At 42.4% G+C, this 19,711-nt stretch overlaps 1 non-coding gene across 1 annotated transcript; it reads right to left on the bottom strand.

Moving 5' to 3' along the window:
- Positions 1 to 14,970: 14,970 nt before the first annotated feature.
- LOC119936624 lies at positions 14,971 to 15,108 on the bottom strand. Its single transcript, XR_005453810.1, has one exon. It is a non-coding gene; the product is annotated as a small nucleolar RNA SNORA7 (small nucleolar RNA).
- Between the last annotated feature and the right edge of the window lie 4,603 nt (positions 15,109 to 19,711).

Here is a 19,711-nt window from a genome sequence, read left to right as displayed (position 1 = left end):
CCAATGATTGATAGATTAATAATATTGGATACAGTCTATGTCCCACACAGTTCCCACGATAGGTTCTTTGGTTCCCTTGGTGTCTTTTCCCACTTTTCCTTCCCCCACATTTTGGAAAACTTTGGGTCAGCTGAATCTGATTTGTGTTGTGTGCACTGGCTACTCTACATTAAGGATCTGTGGAAGTCCACAGTGGACTAATTCCTTTTGTAACTCCTTTCTAACCATTAGAACCTTTTCTAACTCTTTTTATATCTTCTTCTCTTCTTCAGTCTCAAGATCACAGATCAAGTTTTGGGTCTTGTGGGCTGAGGGTCAATGAATCCCATCATATCTGCACTGCGTCATCATCATCATCATCATCATCATCATCATCAATCGTATTTATTGAGCGCTTACTATGTGCAGAGCACTGTACTAAGCGCTTGGGAAGTACAAATTGGCAACATAAAAACTATGTAAAACTATGTAAAACTATGTAAAATAACACTGCAGACACATCAAATATGCAAACATGCTTGTTTTTCATAGGATATATAGTTAGTACAAAAATTCTTAACAATGGTGCAGTTCCATTCCTTAAAATTTTCCAAGGCCTGGCAGTGATTTAAGTTGCTTAATATTGAAAGATGCTTAGTTCTCAATGGATTGCATTAGATGGTGAAGAGTTTACCAGTACTCGTATCATGATACCTTAGGCAGCAATCTTTGCTTTCACATATTCTGTTTTTTCCCCAGTTCCATTCACAGAGGCCCATGAAATAGGTTGCAGATTTTTAAAATTGCCCAGTTACTCATAAAAAGACATAAAAGACTCATGATTTTAACATGAGAAAAACATTTTTCTAATTTCAATTTTATTTGTGATCATCCAGTGATTAAGAAATGCTTTTGCATGCATTAATAGAGAATGCCCAAGAACACTGTTTCATGAATTTTCATATACTTCTTAAATATGCAACTGTTAGGAAGTGTTTACTGATAGACCATCTTTTTCATGGAGGGTAGTGTCTAATACAAGTGAATGGATTGAAGAACTAAAGATGGTCTAATGTTGCTCTCTGGTGGAAAAGTTGGAATCTGCAATACTGCAAAATGTATTCATAAAAAATCAACTATACAAAGACTTTTTTTACAATTTGGCCTTGAATTTTCTATATATTCTTCCCACATGGGTTGTAAAATGAAACAAAGTTAATGACTTTCATAGCTATGAAACACTAAAGAATTTGAACTTGACAGTCACTGTTTTACTCTGAACTGTGCATATAAAGCCATAGTCAGTCAAGACATTTTTGTTTGCCTGAAATTTTCCATATGAGCACCTCTCCTGAAAAATTCTGACTGGAGCCTAAATTGATGTTTAAAGTTTAAAATATCTGAAGTCAAAGTATCTAATGAGTTTAAAGTTTAAACTCATGAGTTTAAAGTATCTAAAGTCAAAGTATCTAATGAGTTTAAAGTTTAAACTCATGAGTTTAAAATATCTAAAATCTAGTTTACTTGAGTTTTTTGTTGACAGATGAATCCACGTGAACTTCTCAGTGGTTATTACTGCCCTCAGTGGCTGTTGGTCGAAGGGTTTTGTACATATCTATTCTATTTATTTTATTTTGTTAGTATGTTTGGTTTTGTTCTCTGTCTCCCCCTTTTAGACTGTGAGCCCACTGTTGGGTAGGGACTGTCTCTATATGTTGCCAATTTGTACTTCCCAAGCGCTTAGTACAGTGCTCTGCACATAGTAAGCGCTCAATAAATACGATTGATGATGATGATGATGAAGGGTTGGATAATATTTTACAGTCCTGAAATGAAAAATAGAGTCCTTGTTCTCTTGCCCTAAAGGTTTATCTCCTTTTTAGTTTTTGAACATTACACTTCCTCCAACTTCTAAGAAACATGCCAACCACTAGCACTGCAATAACTTTCACTAAGTAGATTCTCAGCCCTGAAACCTGATCAACATTTAGTAGGGGAGACTCCATCATTCTTGAAATTATGCCTCTGAACCTTGACTGTTCCTCTTTATTTTAACCTCTTTGGATATCAGTCATTGGTATTATTAAGCACTTACTGTGCACAGAGCACTGAATTAAGCACTTGCTAAAGTACAGTTCAATAGACTTTTATATAGAGAAGCAGCGTGGCTCAGTGAAAAGAGCACGGGGTTTGGAGTCAGGGGTCATGGGTTCGAATCCTAGCTCTGCCAATTGTCAGCTGTATGACTTTGGGCAAGTCACTTAACTTCCCTGTGCCTCAGTTCCCTCATCTGTAAAATGGGGATTAAGGCTGTGAGCCCTCTGTGGGACAACCTGATCTTCTTGTAGCCTCCCCAGCGCTTAAAACAATGCTTTGCACAAAGTAAGTGCTTAATAAATACCATCATTATAGAGAAGCAGTGTGGCTCAGTGGAAAGAGCACGGGCTTTGGAGTCAGGGTCATGGGTTCGAATCCTGACTCTGCCAAATGTCAGCAGTGTGACTTTGGGCAAGTCACTTAAATTCCCTGTGCCTCAGTTCCCTCATCTGTAAAATGGGAATTAAGACTGTGAGCCCTCCGTGGGACAACCTGATCTCCTTGTAACCTCCCCAGCGCTTAGAACAGTGCCTTGCGCATAGTAAGCGCTTAATAAATTACATCATTATTATTCCCGGACTGATCCCCCTCCTTCCTCTCCCCCTCCCCATCCCCCCATCCTATCTCCTTCCCCTCCCCACAGCACCTGTATATATGTTTGTACAGATTTATTACTCTATTTTACTTGCACAAATTTACTATTCTCTTTATTTTATTTTGTTAATATGTTTTGTTTTGTTGTCTGTCTCCCCCTTCTAGACTGAGCCTGTTGTTGGGTAGGGACCATCTCTATATGTTGCCAACTTCTACCTCCCAAGCACTTAGTACAGTGCTCTGCACACAGCAAGCGCTCAATAAATATGATTGAATGAATGAATGAATAGAACTGATAGACATCTTCCCTGACTCCAAGGAGCTTACAGTCTAGAGGGGAAGACAGACAATAACATATCAATCAATCAATCGTATTTATTGAGTGCTTACTGTGTGCAGAGCACTGTACTAAGCTCTTGGGAAGTACAAGTTGGCAATATATATGGTCCCTACCCAACAGTGGGCTCACAGTCTAGAAGAAAAGGTGATCAGGTTGTCCCACAGGGGGATCACAGTCTTAATCCCCATTTTACAGATGAGGTAACTGAGGCACAGAGAAGTTAAGTGACTTGCCCAAAGTCACACAGCTGACAATTGGCAGAGCTGGGATTTGAACCCATGACCTCCAACTCCAAAGCCAGGGGCTCTTCCCACTAAGCCATGCTGTTACAGATATGCGTGACTCAGTGGAACGAGCACAGGCTTGGGAGTCAGAGGTCATGGGTTCAAATCCCGGCTCTGCCAAATGTCAGTTGTGTGACTATAGGCAAGTCACTTAACTTCTCTGTGCCTCAGTTACCTCATTTGGAAAATGGGGATGAAGACTTTGAGCCCCAAGTAGGACAACCTGATCACCTTGTATCCTCCCCAGCACTTAGAACAGTGCTTTGCACATAGTAAGCACTTAACAAATGCCATTATTAGTATTATTATTATTATATGTATATAGGTGCTGTGGATCTGAGAATGGGGTTAATTTCAAGTGCTTAAAGGGTATAGATCCAAGTACATAGGTGACACAGAAGGGAGAAGGAGTAATAGAGAGTAGGGGAAAAAGAAGGTTAGTCTGGGGATTTCTCTTGGAGGAGATGAGATGTTAATAAGACTCTGAAGGTGGGGAGAGTGGTTATCCATCATATGAAGGGTGAGGAGGTTTCTGGGCTGAGGGAGTTTGTGGGAAAGGGGTTGGTGACGAGTTAGATGAAACTGCAGTATAGTGAGTAGGTTGGCATCGGAGGAATCAAATATGCAGGCTGGGTAGTAATGGGAAATCAATGAGGTAATATAGGAGGGAGTGAGCTAATTCAATGTTTTAAAGCCAGTGATAAGAAATTTCTGTTTGATGTCAAGCTCTGAAGTTTTGTGAGGAGTGGGAAGAGGTGGACTGAACTTTTTTTAGAAAAATGACCCTGTCAGCAGAGTGAAATAAAGACTAGAGAGGGGAGGGAGGTCAGCATGGAGGCTGAAGTAGTCTAGGCAGATAGCATAAGTGCTTGGATCAGCATAGTAGCAGTTTGGATGGAGAGGAAAGGCAGATTTTAGCGATATTACAAAGGAAGTACTGACAGGATTTGGTAATAGATTATGTGGGTTGAATGAGATAACTGAGTTGAGCATAATGCCAAGGTTAAAGGCTTGTGGAATAGGGAGGATAGTAGTGCTGTCTTCAGTGATGGAAAAGACACAGAATGACAGGGTTTAGATGGGAAGATAAGTAGTTCTCTTCTGGAAATGTTTAGCCTGAGGTGTTGGTAGGACATCCAGATAGAGATGTCCTGAAGGCAGAAGGAAAATCAAGACTTTTGAGAAGGAGAGAGGTTGAGGCTGGAGATGTAGATTTGGGAACCATCCGTGAAGAGATGGTAGTTGAGGCCGTGGGAGCAAATGAATTCTCCAAGGGAATGAATGTACATGGTGAATAGAAGAGGACCCAGAACTGAACCTTGAAGTACTCTCACTGTTAGAAGGTGGGAGACAGAGGAGGAGCCTGAGAAAGAAGGAGAAATCAGAGAGAAAGGAGGAGAACTAGGAGAAAATAGTGTCAGCAAAGTGAAGGTTGGGTAATGTTTCAAGAAGAAGGGGTTGGTCCACAGTGTTGAAAGCAGCAGAGAGGGTGCTGCTAACTATGCAGTAGAATGGGAGCTGAAAGAGCAATAAGATTCCAGCAAGGCTTTTTATTTGTGAGATTGAGTTTGAGGAAGTCTAGTTGTATTACTCCAAACCAGGATCAATATCAGCCAACCTATATTGAGGGCCATGAAAAAAAGATATTGGATTAAAAACTCCCATCTAGACCCTGAGGGTAGTTTTATGTAGGATCCAAAGATCCTGCATAATGATATAATGATCCTACACTGATGATAAAAAGTTATCAAATCAGGATTGAATTAATAGCAGAAATGGGAAAATATCACATCTGGGAATTCTAAAATAGAGGATTGACCACTAATATTTGAAGCCACTGAGGTTCAAGATTAATAGGGCCAACTAAGGATTTGATAATAGAAATCAGCATGGCTTAGTATGTGGAGCAAGGGACTAGGAGTCAGGAGGAGTCAAAAGGTTGCACTTGGATTGGTGTCCTTTGGGCATTTGATGTTAGCCCCCGCCCCCTCAGCCTCACTTATGTATATATCCATAAATTATTCGTTTATATTAATATCTGTCTTCCCTTATAGACTATAAGCTTGTTGTGGGCAGGGAATATGTCTACCAACTCTGTTGTACTGTACTCTCCCAACTGCTTAGGACAGTGCTCTGCACACAGTAAAAGCTCAATAAATACCATGGATTGGTTGACCGATTGAAGCTTGTGTTCTAGCCTTGGCTTTTCCATTGGCCTGCTGTGTGAGCTTGGGCAAGTTGTGTCTCAATTTTATCATCTGCAAAATGGGTATAAAATGACTGTTTTTCCTCCTTCTTTTACTGTGAGCCTCGTGAATGTCATGGATTGTGTCTAATTTAATTGCATTATATCTACTCCAATGCATAGCATGTAGTAATTGTTAAATAAATGAAATCATTATTATGTGCTTATGTGCTGATTTGAATTCAGGAAAAATCTGGTAAAATAACCCCCCTAATTGAGCTAAAGACAAAATTAATCTGCTCAGCATCCCTTTTACCCCAGATATAGCTAAAGTGAATAAAAATAAATTACCATATGACTCTCCCTTGTGGCTAGATCTTTGGGAGAGCAGGCAGGAACATGTTTCACAGCAACAGGAAGCCCAAATCCCTTACATCTCTTTGCTCTGTCATCAGGAGACCTTGCTGCACCCTCCAGCTTGGGATCATGTTTCCCACCATTGGCCAAGCAACCAGCTTCCCCCAGGAATTTACCAAATGATTTGGGTGGAATGGAGGCTGGTCCTTTTCTAGGCCTGTGAACTTATTGCCAAGGGGATGTCAAGAAATCATCTAATATGGCCCTGGGCAGATGAACAGACATTAAGGAAAGAGAGTTATCTTTTTTGTCCCTTAAAAATCACCCAAACTGTAGACTCTGTAATACTGGTGAATAACCTATTCAACGTTTTATCATTGCCAATCAAAAATATTTTGTATCCATCTGAAATCTCTCCCTTAGCTTAAGCCCTTTATTTTCCTGGAGGAATTTTTATCTTCCTCCAAATCTGTCATAACAATCTCCTCTCTACCTTCATAGTCTTCATAATAAAAGCCACCTTCTCCAGGAGACATTCCTTGACTAATCTCTCCTTCTTTAATGAATGAATGAATGAATGAATGAGCACTTATTATGTGCAGAACATAAGTGCTCTGTGCTAAGTGCAGAGTGCTTGGTAATCTACAATGCAACAGAGTTGGTAGACACAATTCCTGCCTACAAGGAGATTACAGTCTACACTGGGAGACAGAGATTAGAATAGATTATATGTATTATATTCATTAGGGATATAGAAAATAGTAGAGCATAAGAATATTGACAAAAATATTATGGGCCTGGAGTAAATATCAAAGTGCTTAAGGGGTACACAGCCAAGTGCCTAATTGACACAGAGGGGAGGGAGGATATAGGAAATAAAAGATTTAGCAGGAAAGGACTCTTGGATGGAATGTGATTTTAGGTGGGTTTTTAATAATAATAATAATAATAATATATGTGTCAAACACTGTTCTAAGTGCTGGAGTGTATACAAGCTATTCAGGTTGGACACAATCCCTGTCATGGGGCTCACAATCTTAATCCTCATTTTACAGATGAGGTAACTGAGGCCCAAAGAAGTGAAATGACTTGCCCAAGGTCACACAGTAGGAGAGCTAGGATTAGGACCCAGGCCCTCCTGAATCCCAGGCCCAGGCTCTATCCACTAGACCATGCTGCTCCGCCACTGAAGGTAGGGAGGGTGGTGATCTGCCGGGTATAATAATTATGGTATTTGTTCAGTGCTTACTATTTGCCAAGTACTGTTCTAAGCACTAGGGTAGATACAAGGTAAACAGGTTGTCCCATGTGGGGCTCACAGTCTTAATCCCCATTTTACAGATGAGGTAACTGAGGCCCAGAGAAGTTAAGTGGCTTGCCTAAGCTCACACAGCAGACAAGTGGCAGAGCCAGGATTAGAACCCACAAACCTGATTCTCATGCCCATACTCTTTCCACTAAGCCATGCTGCTTCTCTGAATATGAATATGAATATGAATATGAAAATCACCCACAAACCTGATTCTCATGCCCATACTCTTTCCACTAAGCCATGCTGCTTCTCTGAATATGAATATGGATATGAAAAGCAAGAGAGTTTCATGACTGAAGGAGGACTAGGGCCAGGGGTTCATGGTAGGATAAAGAAGATCAAGGTACAAAGAGTAGGTTTGTTTTAAAATAGTAAAGTGTGTGCATTGGGTTACACTAGGAGTTGGTGAGGTTAGGTAGGAGAGAGAGAGAGTTGATTGAGTCCCTCAAAGCTGAAGGTAAGGAGTTTCTGTTTGACGGGGAGGTGGATGGACAACCACTGAAGATTTTTGAGGATTGGGGAGATATGAATGAATGTTTTTTTCTGAAAAATGATCCGGGGAACAGTGAAGTCTGGACTGGAGAGGGGAGAGACAGGAGACCGGAGGTCAATGAGGAAGCTGATGCAGTAGTCAAGGCAGGAAATGATGAGGGCTTGAATCAGCATGGTAGCAGTTTGAATATTGAGGAAGGGGCAGATTAATGAGATGTTGTGAAGGTAGAACTAACAGGATTTGGTGATGGATTGAATATGTGGTTTGTGTCACTGTTTATTGCTGTGTTGTACTTTCCCAAGCTCATAGTACAGTGCTCTGCACACAGTAAGTGCTCCATAAATATGGTTGAAAGAATGAATGAATGAGAGAGATGAGTAGAGGATAATGCCAAGGTAATGGGCTTGTGAGACAGGAAGGACGGTGATGGGAAACAGGAGGAGGACAGGGTTTGGATGGGAAGAGGAGGCGTTCTGTTCTGGACCTGTTAAGTCTGAGGTGTCAGCAGGACAACCAAGTGGAGATGTCCTGAAGTAGGAGGAAATACAAGACTGCAGAGGAGGAGAGAGGTCGGAGCAGGAGAGGCAGATGTCCAGCGGGGTGCATGTCATCCCCGTTATGATTCCCCTAAGTGCAGGCGTGGGTGAGGCAGAGGGGACGTAATGGGGAGGCAGGGGTGGAGCAAGTCAAGGTTGGAGTGCAGCTGGACAAGGCAGAGGTAAGGCAGGACATGTGGCAGCATGACTCAGTGGAAAGAGCCCGGGCTTGGGAGTCAGAGGTCGTGGGTTCTAATCCCGGCTCCACCATTTGTCAGTTGTGTGACTTTGGGCAAGTCACTTAACTTCTCTGTGCCTTAGTTACCTCATCTGGAAAATGGGGATGAAGACTGTGAGCCCCAAGTGGGACAACCTGATCAGCTTGTATCCTCCCCAGCACTTAGAACAGTGCTTTGCACAGAGTAAGTGCTTAGCAAATGCCATTATTATTATTATAATGTGGCAGGGGATAGGCAGAGGTGAGGCAGAGAGATAGCTTGTTTTTTCAGGGAACCAGGGACTAGAGGTCCAATATTGAGGACTGGAAAATGTCAGCTGCATCCTGTCAGCCTGGGACAGAGGAAGATCTGGCCTTGCTTCACCATACCAACACTAAACACTGTTTGGGCATCCCATCCATGAAGCCCAAGGCCATCATGAAGTGGCACCCCCAGCTCCGCGGCGAGGCCCACTGAGTGCAGTTCCTGCAAGAGGGGCCATTCATTCATTCATTCATTCAGTCGCATTTATTGAGCGCTTACTGTGTGCAGAGCACTGTACTAAGTGCTTGGGAAGTACAACTTGGCAACATATAGAGATGGTCCCTACCCAACAACAGGCTCACAGTCTAGAAGGGGGAGACAGACAGCAAAACAAAACATGTAGACAGGTATCAAGTCGTTAGAACATGGTGGCTGCTTCTTCCCTCCAGGCCTATGCTTGCTTTGTGGCTGAGCAGGAACAGACTAATTGTGGAGAGAGCTTCTGTCCTCTGGGATGGGGAGGGAGTACCAATCTGGGGTTCACCGTAGCCCCGTAAGGACCTTGTTCTATGTACCAGAGGATTCCCCAGTGTGACTCTGGCCGGGCTCTTGCTGTGAGGCTATGTGCCTCTGTCTCGTCTATCTCACTGCCAACCCCTCGCCCACATCCTTCCTCTGTCCTGAAACACCTTCCCTCCTCAATTCTGACAGACAATTACTCTCCTCACCTTCAAAGCCTTATTCAGAGCACATCTCCTCCAGGAGGCCTTCCCTGACTAAGTACCCCTTTCCTCTTCTCCCACTCCTTTCTGCGTCACCCTGACTTGCTCTCTTTCATCATCCCTTGCAGCCCCACAGCAGCTATGTACATATCTGTAATTTATTTATTTATAGTAATGTCTATCTCTCTCCCATTGAAACTGTAAGCTCGTTGTGGGCAGGGAATGTGTTTGTTTATTGTTGTATTGTACTTTTCCAAGAGCTTAATGCAGTGCTCTGCACACAGTAAGCACTCAATAAATATGATTGAATGAATGAATGAATAACTCCACTGGATAATAATAATAACTATGGTATTTGTAAGTGCTTACTGTGTGCCAGGCACTGTTCTAAGCACTGGGGAAGATACCCGATAATTGGGTTGGGTACAGTCCCTGTCCCATTTGGGGTTCACAGTCTTAGTTCCCATTTTGAGAAACAGCGTGGCTCAGTGGAAAGAGCACGGGCTTTGGAGTCAGAGGTCATGGGTTCAAATCCCGGCTTCACCAACTGTCAGCTGTGTGACTTTGGGAAAGTCACTTAACTTCTCTGTGCCTCAGTTACCTCACCTGTAAAATGGGGATTAAAGCTGTGAGCCCTCCACGGGACAACGTGATCACTTTGTAACCTCCCCAGCGCTTAGAACAGTGCTTTTGCACATAGTAAGCGCTTAACAAAATACCATCATCATCATTTTAAAGGTGAGGGAACTGAGGCACAGAGAAGGTAAGTGACTTGCCCAAGGTCACACAAAAGACAAGTGGCAGAGCCAGAATTTGAAGCCATGACCTTCTTACTCCCAGGCCCATGCTCTGTCCATTAGGCCATGAGAATGAGGAGACCCAGATACCCTTGGGCGGCTGAGTTCAAAATCCCAGAGAGCACAGGCCTGATGTTTGGAAGGCTCTGTCTCGAGTGGGAAGGACTTTCTCATTCCTCTTCTTCAGAATCAATACTGCTTAGTGGAAAGAGCATGAATCTGGGAGCTAGAGGTCCTGGGTTCTAAACCCTGCTCCATCACTTGTTTGCTCTGTGTGACCATGGGCAAGTCACTTAACCTCTCTCTGCCTCAGTTACCTCATCTGCAAAATGGGGACTGACTGCGAGCCCCATGGGGAACATGGACTGTGTCCAACCTGATTATCTTCCTTTTTATGGTATTTTTTAAGCATTTACTATGTGCCAAGCACTGTAGTAAGAGCTGGAGGTAGATACATGTGATGCCAATTTGTACTTCCCAAGCGCTTAGTACAGTGCTCTGCACATAGTAAGCGCTCAATAAATACGATTGATTGATTGATTGATTGATTGATTGATTGATACAAGCTAATCAGCTTGGGCACAGTCCTTGTCTCACATGGGGCTCACAGTCTTAATCCCCATTTTTACAGATGAGGGAACTGAGGCCCAGAGAATCAATCAATCAATTAATCGTATTTATTGAGCACTTACTGTGTGCAGAGCATTGTACCAAGCGCTTGGGAAGTACAAGTTGGCAACATATATATATATATATATATATATATATATAAGTTGGCAGAGAAGTTAAGTGTCTTGCCCAAGGTCACACAGCAGACAAATGGGGAGTCAGGATTAGAACCCATGTCCTTCTGACTCTCAGAACCATGTCTATCCTCTAAGCCATGCTGCTTCTCTTGTCCTGTATCCACCCCCCAGAGTTTAGCTAGAGAAGCAGCATGGCTCAGTGGAAAGCGCACGGGCTTTGGAGTCAGAGGTCATGGGTTTAAACCCCAGCTCTGCCAATTGTCTGTCAGCTGTGTGACTTTGGGCAAGTCGCTTAACTTCTCTGTGCCTCAGTTCCCTCATTTGTACAATGGGGATTAAGACTGTGAGCCCCCCGTGGGACAACTTGATAACCTTGTAACCTCCCCACCGCTTAGAACAGTGCTTTGCACATAGTAAGCGCTCAATAAATGCCATTATTATTATTATTACCCCAGTGCTTAGAACAGTGCTTGGCATGTAGTAAGTACTTAACAGATACCATTATTATTCATTTATTTATTTATTTATTTACAGTGCCTGACACATAGTAAGAGCTTAACAAATACCATTAAAAAATGAGCTAGAGGGTCCGGGTTCTAATTCTGCCTCTGCCACATCTTCTGTGGGATCTTGGTCAAGTCATTTAACTTTTCTGTGCCTCTGTTTAGTCATCTGTAAAATGGGGTTGAAATGCCTGTTCTCTCTATCCCTTAAACAGTGAACCTCATGTGGGACAGGTGTTGTGTCCAACCTGATTAACTTGTATTTACCGCAGTGTTTAGTACAGTTCTTGGAACATAGTTGTTATTATTTAGAGGTGAACTAGTGGTGGGGAGAATATAGCAAATGGGGTTGGAGAGAATTGAGCAATGACTGGACAAGGGTGGATTTACATGATTGCCAGCAGGGGAAATTAGCAGGAGATGAGATGTCAATTTTTGAAATCACCCTACTTACATTTTCCCCTTAGAAACTACTTTCACTGAAAGTAGGTGACATTCTATTATTTTTTTCTTTAATGGAAGGTATATATTTTCCTCCATTAAAAAACTATGTTTATGTTACTGTTTAAATGATTAAGATTTCAGTTAGATTCTGGAGTAATTCCCATTTTTAAAGTATTTTTAAAATATTATATTCCCCTTAAAAATCTTGTTTTAATTTTATAATACATTCAGTTGGGTTCTATTTAAATTTAAGGTTCAATTTTAGGAGATGCTGAAAGAGACTATATTTCACTTCAGATGTAATTTTAACATCTATCAGGGTTTAACACCTGGCCAAGTGCTAACAATCCTCCACATTCCCCATATTCATATATGGTCTATAAAATATTTTTGTATTGGAAACGTGACTTTTGAAGTGTGGGTTTTTTTCATTTTCATACAGGTGCTACGCTTCAAGTATATTAGAGAAATGATCTATCTGTGCAACTTACATTTTAGCTTTCATTGTATGAGTTCACTCAATTCAGGCCTATGCTTTTCATTTTACAGGCATTTTTATGAGGTGTTAAGAGGTGTGTAAAGCCCAGCCTTTCATCAAATTACTGTTTAACTAGTTATTTGTAACAGAGCCACCAGATGAAGCTGTGATCCAAAATACTAAACAAGCCTTCTCTGTTCCCCCTCCAGACCGGGGGACAGCTGAAGCGGATCCAGGTACAGATGGCAGGGCTGGAGAGAATTTCCTGAGCTGCTGTAACCCCACCAACCACCTCACTTTTCAACCATGAGACAGATGGAAGGGAAAATAGTGTTAACCTTCATGAGGAGGATCTGGACACTCTTGGTCCCAGACAACCGATCAATTAAAGACTATTTTCCATCCCTAACCATTTTTGTGGGTGATGGTGCAGAGAGGCAGCTTATTTTTATGTTAACAAAGGGCACTGAATTGTCCTGTTCTTTCAAAATCAACAAAATAGAAATGTGGGAAAGGAGGCAGTTGAAATAATCCATGCTTTGAAGAGTTCAAATAATCAATCAATCAATGGTCTTTATTGAAAGCTTTTTTGTGTGCACAGCGTGATACTAAGTAGGAGAATACTGTACAACAGAGGTAGCAGACATGTTCCCTGCAAACAGGGAGTTTACAGTTGAAAGGTGACACCAAGGTAAAATCCATGAGAAGGCCATTTAATCCCCCAGTGTTCACCATTGCTCATTAAGCTATAGTACCTTTATTCTTCATTAAAATGTTTTATTACCAGCATTACAGCCAATTCAAAATTGACCCCATCCTTTCACACCTATTCAAAGCACCAGTCCCCTCCCTCCTTCCCTCTCTATCTTCAGTGCTTCACTTTCCAATGGCTTCTTCCCTACAGCTTTCAAACATGCTCATGTTTCCCCTATCCTAAGAAAACTCTTCCTTGATCCTAGAGCTCCCTCCAGTTATCACCCAACTTCCTCCTAACATCCCTCTCCAAGCTCCTAGAGAGAGTTGTCTAAATCCACTGTCTCCACTCCCTCTCCTCTAGTTCTTTCCATGACCCACTCCAATCTGGTTTCCTCTCCCTTCACTTCTGTAGACTGTAAACTTGTTATGCTAAGGGAGCACATCCGCTAATTCTGTTGTGTTGTACTAGCCCAAGTGCTTAGTACATTGCTCTGCACATAGTTAGCACTCAATAAATACGATTGATTGATTAATTGATTGATGGAAACTACCCTCTCTGAGGTCACAGTGATATTCTTTTTGCTAAACAGTGTGGTCTAGTGGATAAAGCGCAGGGCTGAGAGTCAGAAGAACCTGGCTTCTAATCTTGGCTCTGTCCTGAGTCTGCTATATGATCTTAGGCAAGTCACTTGACTTCTCGGTGCCTCAGTTACCTCATCTGTAAAATGGGGATTAAAACTGCGAGTCCTCTGGGACAGGGACTGCATCCAACACAATTTCCTTGTATCTACCCCAGTGCTTTGTACAGTGCCCAGCACACAGTAAGTGCTTGACAAATTCCACAGTTATTATTACTATTATTAAATTCGATGGTCTCTACTCCAACTTAATCCTCCTCGACCTCTCAGCTGCCTTGAATGCTGTCGACTTCCCCTTCTGCTGGAAACATTATCCAACCTTGGCTTCCTTAACATTGTCCTCTCCTGATTCACTTCCTGTCGATCTGGTCGCTGTGGTGAGCAAGAGTGAATCCATCTTGTAACGCAGAAGCCATTTCATAAGAGACTGTTCTTTGACTCTGTGAACGACAATCTCAAAGGAGGAATATGAGGAGAAACTGAATTGTCTTGCTGAGGAGTTTGGGAAGGACTGAATTGCTGAAGAATTTGAGGAGAAACTGAATTGTCTTGCTGAGGAGTTTGGGAAGGACGGAATTGCTGAAGAATTTCAGGAGAAACTGAACTGTCTTGCTGAGGAGTTTGAGGAGAACTGAATTGTCTTGCTGTCGGGAAGGAGAAAGACTGCGGGAAACTTCCTGCAAAGATAGTCTGTGGGGTGGGCATGGGGAGAGGAGTAGCTGTCTGCCCGGCTTTATTGGGTAACTGGCTTGAGAGCAGGCAATCAGAGCAGTGGATCAAGACCCCTGCTGCAACTCCCTGCGAAACAACTGCCATGAGTGGATAAAAAGGAGGAAAGAGCCAGCCCCGGGGGGAGGCAAAACCATATAAGAAATGTGCTGAGACATATGGCAGCTGCCAGGAACACCTAAAACTCGAGCCAGTTTAACATGCTGCGGGTAGCTGTACTCCTAGAACTCCTCCCCTGTAGGACTACCTGCATAAACTTGGGAAAAACAGTCAGATGGGTAGATGTATATATGTGGGTGTGTATGTGTGTGAGTGTGTGGGTGTATGAATTTGTCTTGTTCTATGCTGTCGAGTAGTCTCCAACCCACAGCGACACCATGGACCCATCTCTCCCAGAATGCCCCGACTCCATCTGCAATCATTCTGGTAATGTATCCATAGAGTTTTCTTGGAAAAAATACAGAAGTGGTTTACCATTGCCTCCTTCCACGCAGTAAACTGGAGTCTCCATCCTCAACTCTGTCCCATGCTGCTGCTGCCCAGCATAGGTGAGTTTTGACTTGCTGCAGATTGTCTTCCACTCGCTAGCCACTGGCCAAGCTAGGATTGGAATGAGTATACCTCTGCTTGACTCTCCCTCCCATAGCCGAGACTGGTGGAGTACTGGAAACTCTCCAGGTGTGACCCTGAGAGGGGCGTGTATGCATTTACCCCTCTTAATTAGACTAAGTGTGGAATAAAGCTTTCGTCTGTATACAGTGGTGGTTTGGTTTCACTTTGAACTTGTCACTGAGCTCCTGACAAGGTTCGGCTCTGATGTAGAGCCCGACAAGGGAGGGTAATCCTCAAAGACAGATGCACAAAGGTGCGTACTTGACAGTAGGGAGAGAAAAATCCCCAGAGATGGGCTCATAACTTGAATGCCTGACTTAGAGGGAAGTGAATCCCAGAGACAAGCTCATAATTTGAGCTTCTGACCATAGGGAAAGGTGAATCCCCAGAGATGGGTTTATGATAGTTGCTTCTTCTCTGACTCCTTTGCAAACTTCTCCTCTGCCTCCCACATTCTAACAGTGGGAGTCCCTCAAGGCTCAGTTCTAAGTCCTCTTTAATTCTCCATCTACAACCACTTCCTTTGAAATCTCATTCACTTCTATGGCTTCGACTACTATCTCTATATGCAGTTGAATCCCAGATTTACCTCTGACCTTTCTCCATCCCTGACCTTTCTCCTTCTATGCAGGTTTGTACTTCCTCCTGCCTTCAGGACATCACTTCCTGGATGGCCCACCAACGTTTCCAAACTAAGCTTGTCCAAAACAGAACCCTAATTTTCCCACCCAAACTCTGTCCTATCCCTGTCTTTCCCATCACTGTAGACAACACCACTGTCCTTCTTGTCTCACAATCCCATATCCTTGGAATTATTCTCTCATTTGACTCACATATTTAATCTGTCACCATATCTTGTCAGTTCTACCTGTAAGCTCCTGGTGGGCAGAGTACACGTCTACCAACTCTTTTGAATTGTACTCTCTCAAGTGCTTAGTAGAGTGCTCTGCATGCAGCAAACACTCAATAAATACCAAAAATGTATTGATTCACATCACTAAAATCCAGCAGCCAAACTGCTACTATGCTGATCCAAGCCTTTATCATATCCCACCTTGACTACTGTATCAGCCTCCTTGCTGACCTCTTTGCCTTTTCTCACCCCACTCCAATCCTTACTTCACTTTGCTGCCTGGTTCATTTTTCTAAAAAACTGCTCAACCCACATCTTCCCACTCCTTAAGAATTTCCATTGGTTGCCCATCCACGTCCACATCAAACAGATACTCCTGCTACCGGCTATAAAATACTTAATCAGCTCATTCCCTTCTATCTTACCTGACTGAATTCCTACTAAACTACAACCCAGCCCATGTGCCTTGCTCCTCTAATGGCAACCTACGCATTGTATCCTGTTCTCATCTATGTCACTGCTGCCCCCTTGCCCAAGTCCTCACTCTGGCTTGTAACTCCCTCCCCATTTATATATGACAGACCACCATTCTTCCCATTTCCAAAGCTACTAAAACCACACTTCCTCCAAGAGGCTTTCCTAGAGATCTTCCCAGACTCAGGCCTCATTTTCCCAACTCTAGACTGTAAATTGCTCCCTCTAGACTGTAAGCTCCTCATGGGCAGGATATTCATTCATTCATTCAATCGTATTTATTGAGCACTTAATGTGTGCAGAGCACTGTACTAAGTGCTTGGAAAGTACAATTTGGCAACAGATAGAGACAATCCCCACCCAGCAATAGGCTCACAGTCTAAAAGAGGGGAGACAGACAACAAAACAAGTAGACAGGCATCAGTAGCATCAAAATAAATGAATAGAATCATAGATATATAAATGCATCATTAATAAAACAAATAGAATAATAAATATGTACATATCTACTCAAGGGCTGTGGGGCAGGGAAGGGGGGTAGAGCAGAAGGATGGAGTAGGGGTGATGGAGATGGGAGGAAGAGCAGAGAAAAAGGGGGCTCAGTCGGGGCAGGCCTCCTGGAGGAGGTGAGCTTTCAGTAGGTTATATGTAGGGTATTCAGTAGATATGTGTGTACCAACTCTTATATTGTACTCTCCCAAGCACCTGGTACAGAGCTTTGCACACCATGAGCATTCAGTAAATACCATCGATTGATTGATTGATTGCAGCCTCACACAAATCAGTCCATAACATTTACTGAGAACACACCGAGTGCAGAACACTGTTCTTTGAGCAATTAAAACTAGAAAAGTTGATTTTAATTTTAATTACTTTATTTTAGATGGCTGAATAATGTTTACTATCTTACATGCGGTACAAGCCCACACTTAAAATTGCAGTTGGCAAACAATGTGGCAGCTCATGCCTTTGCCAAATAGGTTCTGCTATTTCAATTTTGCAATTTTGATGGGCCTGTAGTTACATTTGAAGGCAGGAATCATCATAGGGAAATATCCAAGCATAAATAGATCCCATTGGGGAAACAAACATACAAAAATGAACCTGAGACATCCATGGAACCAGAAAATACCCATTCACACAAAAACACTTGCGACAGTGCTTTGCAAAAAGTGGGCACTCAACAAATGTAGATGATAAAAATAATGTACTGATGCATACACCATCACATCCCCTCACTATCATTGAAATAAAAATTTGTCTACTTGAGGGAGACAAATACATGGAGAAACATGTGGATATTCAAGTGAATATATAGCTAGACATACAAATATAGGGACAATGGCATCTATACAGAGGGGAGACCAAAATGATAGCCCCAAACAAAAATACAGTAATATACATTCAGTGACTCATCTGATCGTCAGAGAGAGGGCAGACACAAACACAGGTGTGGCAGGTGTAAGGGGAACAAGAAAAAAAAAACATGAAAAGGAGATGATATACTAGTAAAGGGGAAAGCCAGAATGGCAAACTGGTCAATATGTGGGATGAAATTAGGAAGGAAAAATGGTTTGAGGAAACTGAAATGATGAAAACAAAGGTGAAAGTTTCAGTTTTCAGCTAGGTTGTGGCACACAAAGATAAGGTTTTACTCCCAATAGCATTATCTTTGAAAAGGCAGGACAGCTATATAATTAGTCGAAAGAGAAGGACCAAAGAAATCATAGATCTCTCTGAGACCCTGGACAAAAATACATAGTGAACAGATGATTTGGATCAAGGCTTATCTGGAAGATTGAAAAGCCATCAGTGAATTGGGAATACGAACAAAAGCTGTGACGGGGAGAGCCAGGAAGTACTATTTCCTCTGTACTCTGCTTTGAATACACTTTGTTAGAGTGTGGTGCTCAGTTTTGTTATCACATTTTAAAAGGGATATGGAGAATCTGAGGAGAGTCTAGAAGAGAGCAAAAAAGGTGATTAAAGAATGGAAAATGACTCTGAGGAAAGACTGAAGTAATTGAGAAGCATAGCCTTAAGAAGGAATGACAAAACAGGATTTAAGTAAGATTGGTCAAGAGGAAGAAGGTTTAATTAAAGAAGGAGAGAATTCAGCTGGACAAAAGAACACATTCTTAACTGTTAGGATGAATAGAACAGGAAGGATATGCTGAGGGCATAAGACTTGTAAAATGGATGGATGATATCAATCTACTTCTTAAAGGACAGCAAAATTTGATTGGGAGGCCAAAAAGGACCTTCTCTTGAAAGATCTCAAGCTCCTAGCACAGTGCTCTGGCACTCAGGTTAGGAGCTCAGTATATACTGCTATTGCTGATGCTAACCTTTTAAAAACCTTTTTGTACATATTTACTATTCTATTTATTTTATTTTGTTAATATGTTTTGTTTTGTTGTCTGTCTCCCCTTTCTAGACTCTGAGCCTGCTGTTGGGTAGGGACCGTCTCTATATGTTGCCAACTTGTACTTCCCAAGCGCTTAGTACAGTGCTCTGCACACAGTAAGCACTCAATAAATACGATTGAATGAATGAATGAAAAAATATTCCTGGAGTGAACCTTTTGTAAGGAGGAGTCATGGAGTCAAGAGAGGAGTTTCCTTTTCCTCGCAAAGCATTTGGTATTGTACTCTGCACACACTTAATAAATACTGCCGAGTAGTTATTGAAATTGACTACTGGGGACATTGTTGAGCACTTAATATATGCAGAGCACAGTTCTAGGAGGCAGCGTAGCCTGGTGGATAGACTATGGGCCCGGGAGTCAGAAGCATCTGGATTTTAATCCCAGCTCTGCCACTTGTCAGCTGTGTGACCTAGGGCCAGTCACTTTACTTCTCTGTACCTCAGTTCTGTCATCTGTAAAATGGGGATTAAGATTGGGAGCCCTATGTGGGACAGGGACTGTTTCCAATCTGATTAGCTTGTATCTACCCCAGTGCTTAGAAATATCATTTTTTTTAGTATTATTATTAAGAGAGTACAACAGAGTTAGTAGACATGATCCCTGCCATCAAGGGACTCACCAGAAAACTGCATTTTACTTCTCTCATACCATGACTTCTAAAAAATCAATGAGCACAGAACTGGAAGTCAGGAGGCCTGCCTGATTTAATAATGATGACATTTGTTAAGCGCTTACTATGTGCAAAGCACTGTTCTAAGCACTGGGAGAGGATACAATGTGATCAGGTTGTTCTACGTGGGGCGCACGGTCTTAATCCCCATTTTACAGATGAGATAACTGAGGCACAGAGAAGCTAAGTGACTTGCCCAAGATCACACGGCTGACAATCGGCAGAGCAGGGATTTGAACCCACGACCTCTGACTCCCAAGCC

This window comes from Tachyglossus aculeatus, chromosome 1, assembly GCF_015852505.1.
Source record: "Tachyglossus aculeatus isolate mTacAcu1 chromosome 1, mTacAcu1.pri, whole genome shotgun sequence".
Taxonomy (NCBI): Eukaryota; Metazoa; Chordata; class Mammalia; order Monotremata; family Tachyglossidae; genus Tachyglossus; species Tachyglossus aculeatus.
The sequence above is the reverse complement of the archived record's forward strand: the minus strand, read 5'-3'. Positions and strand labels throughout refer to the sequence as shown.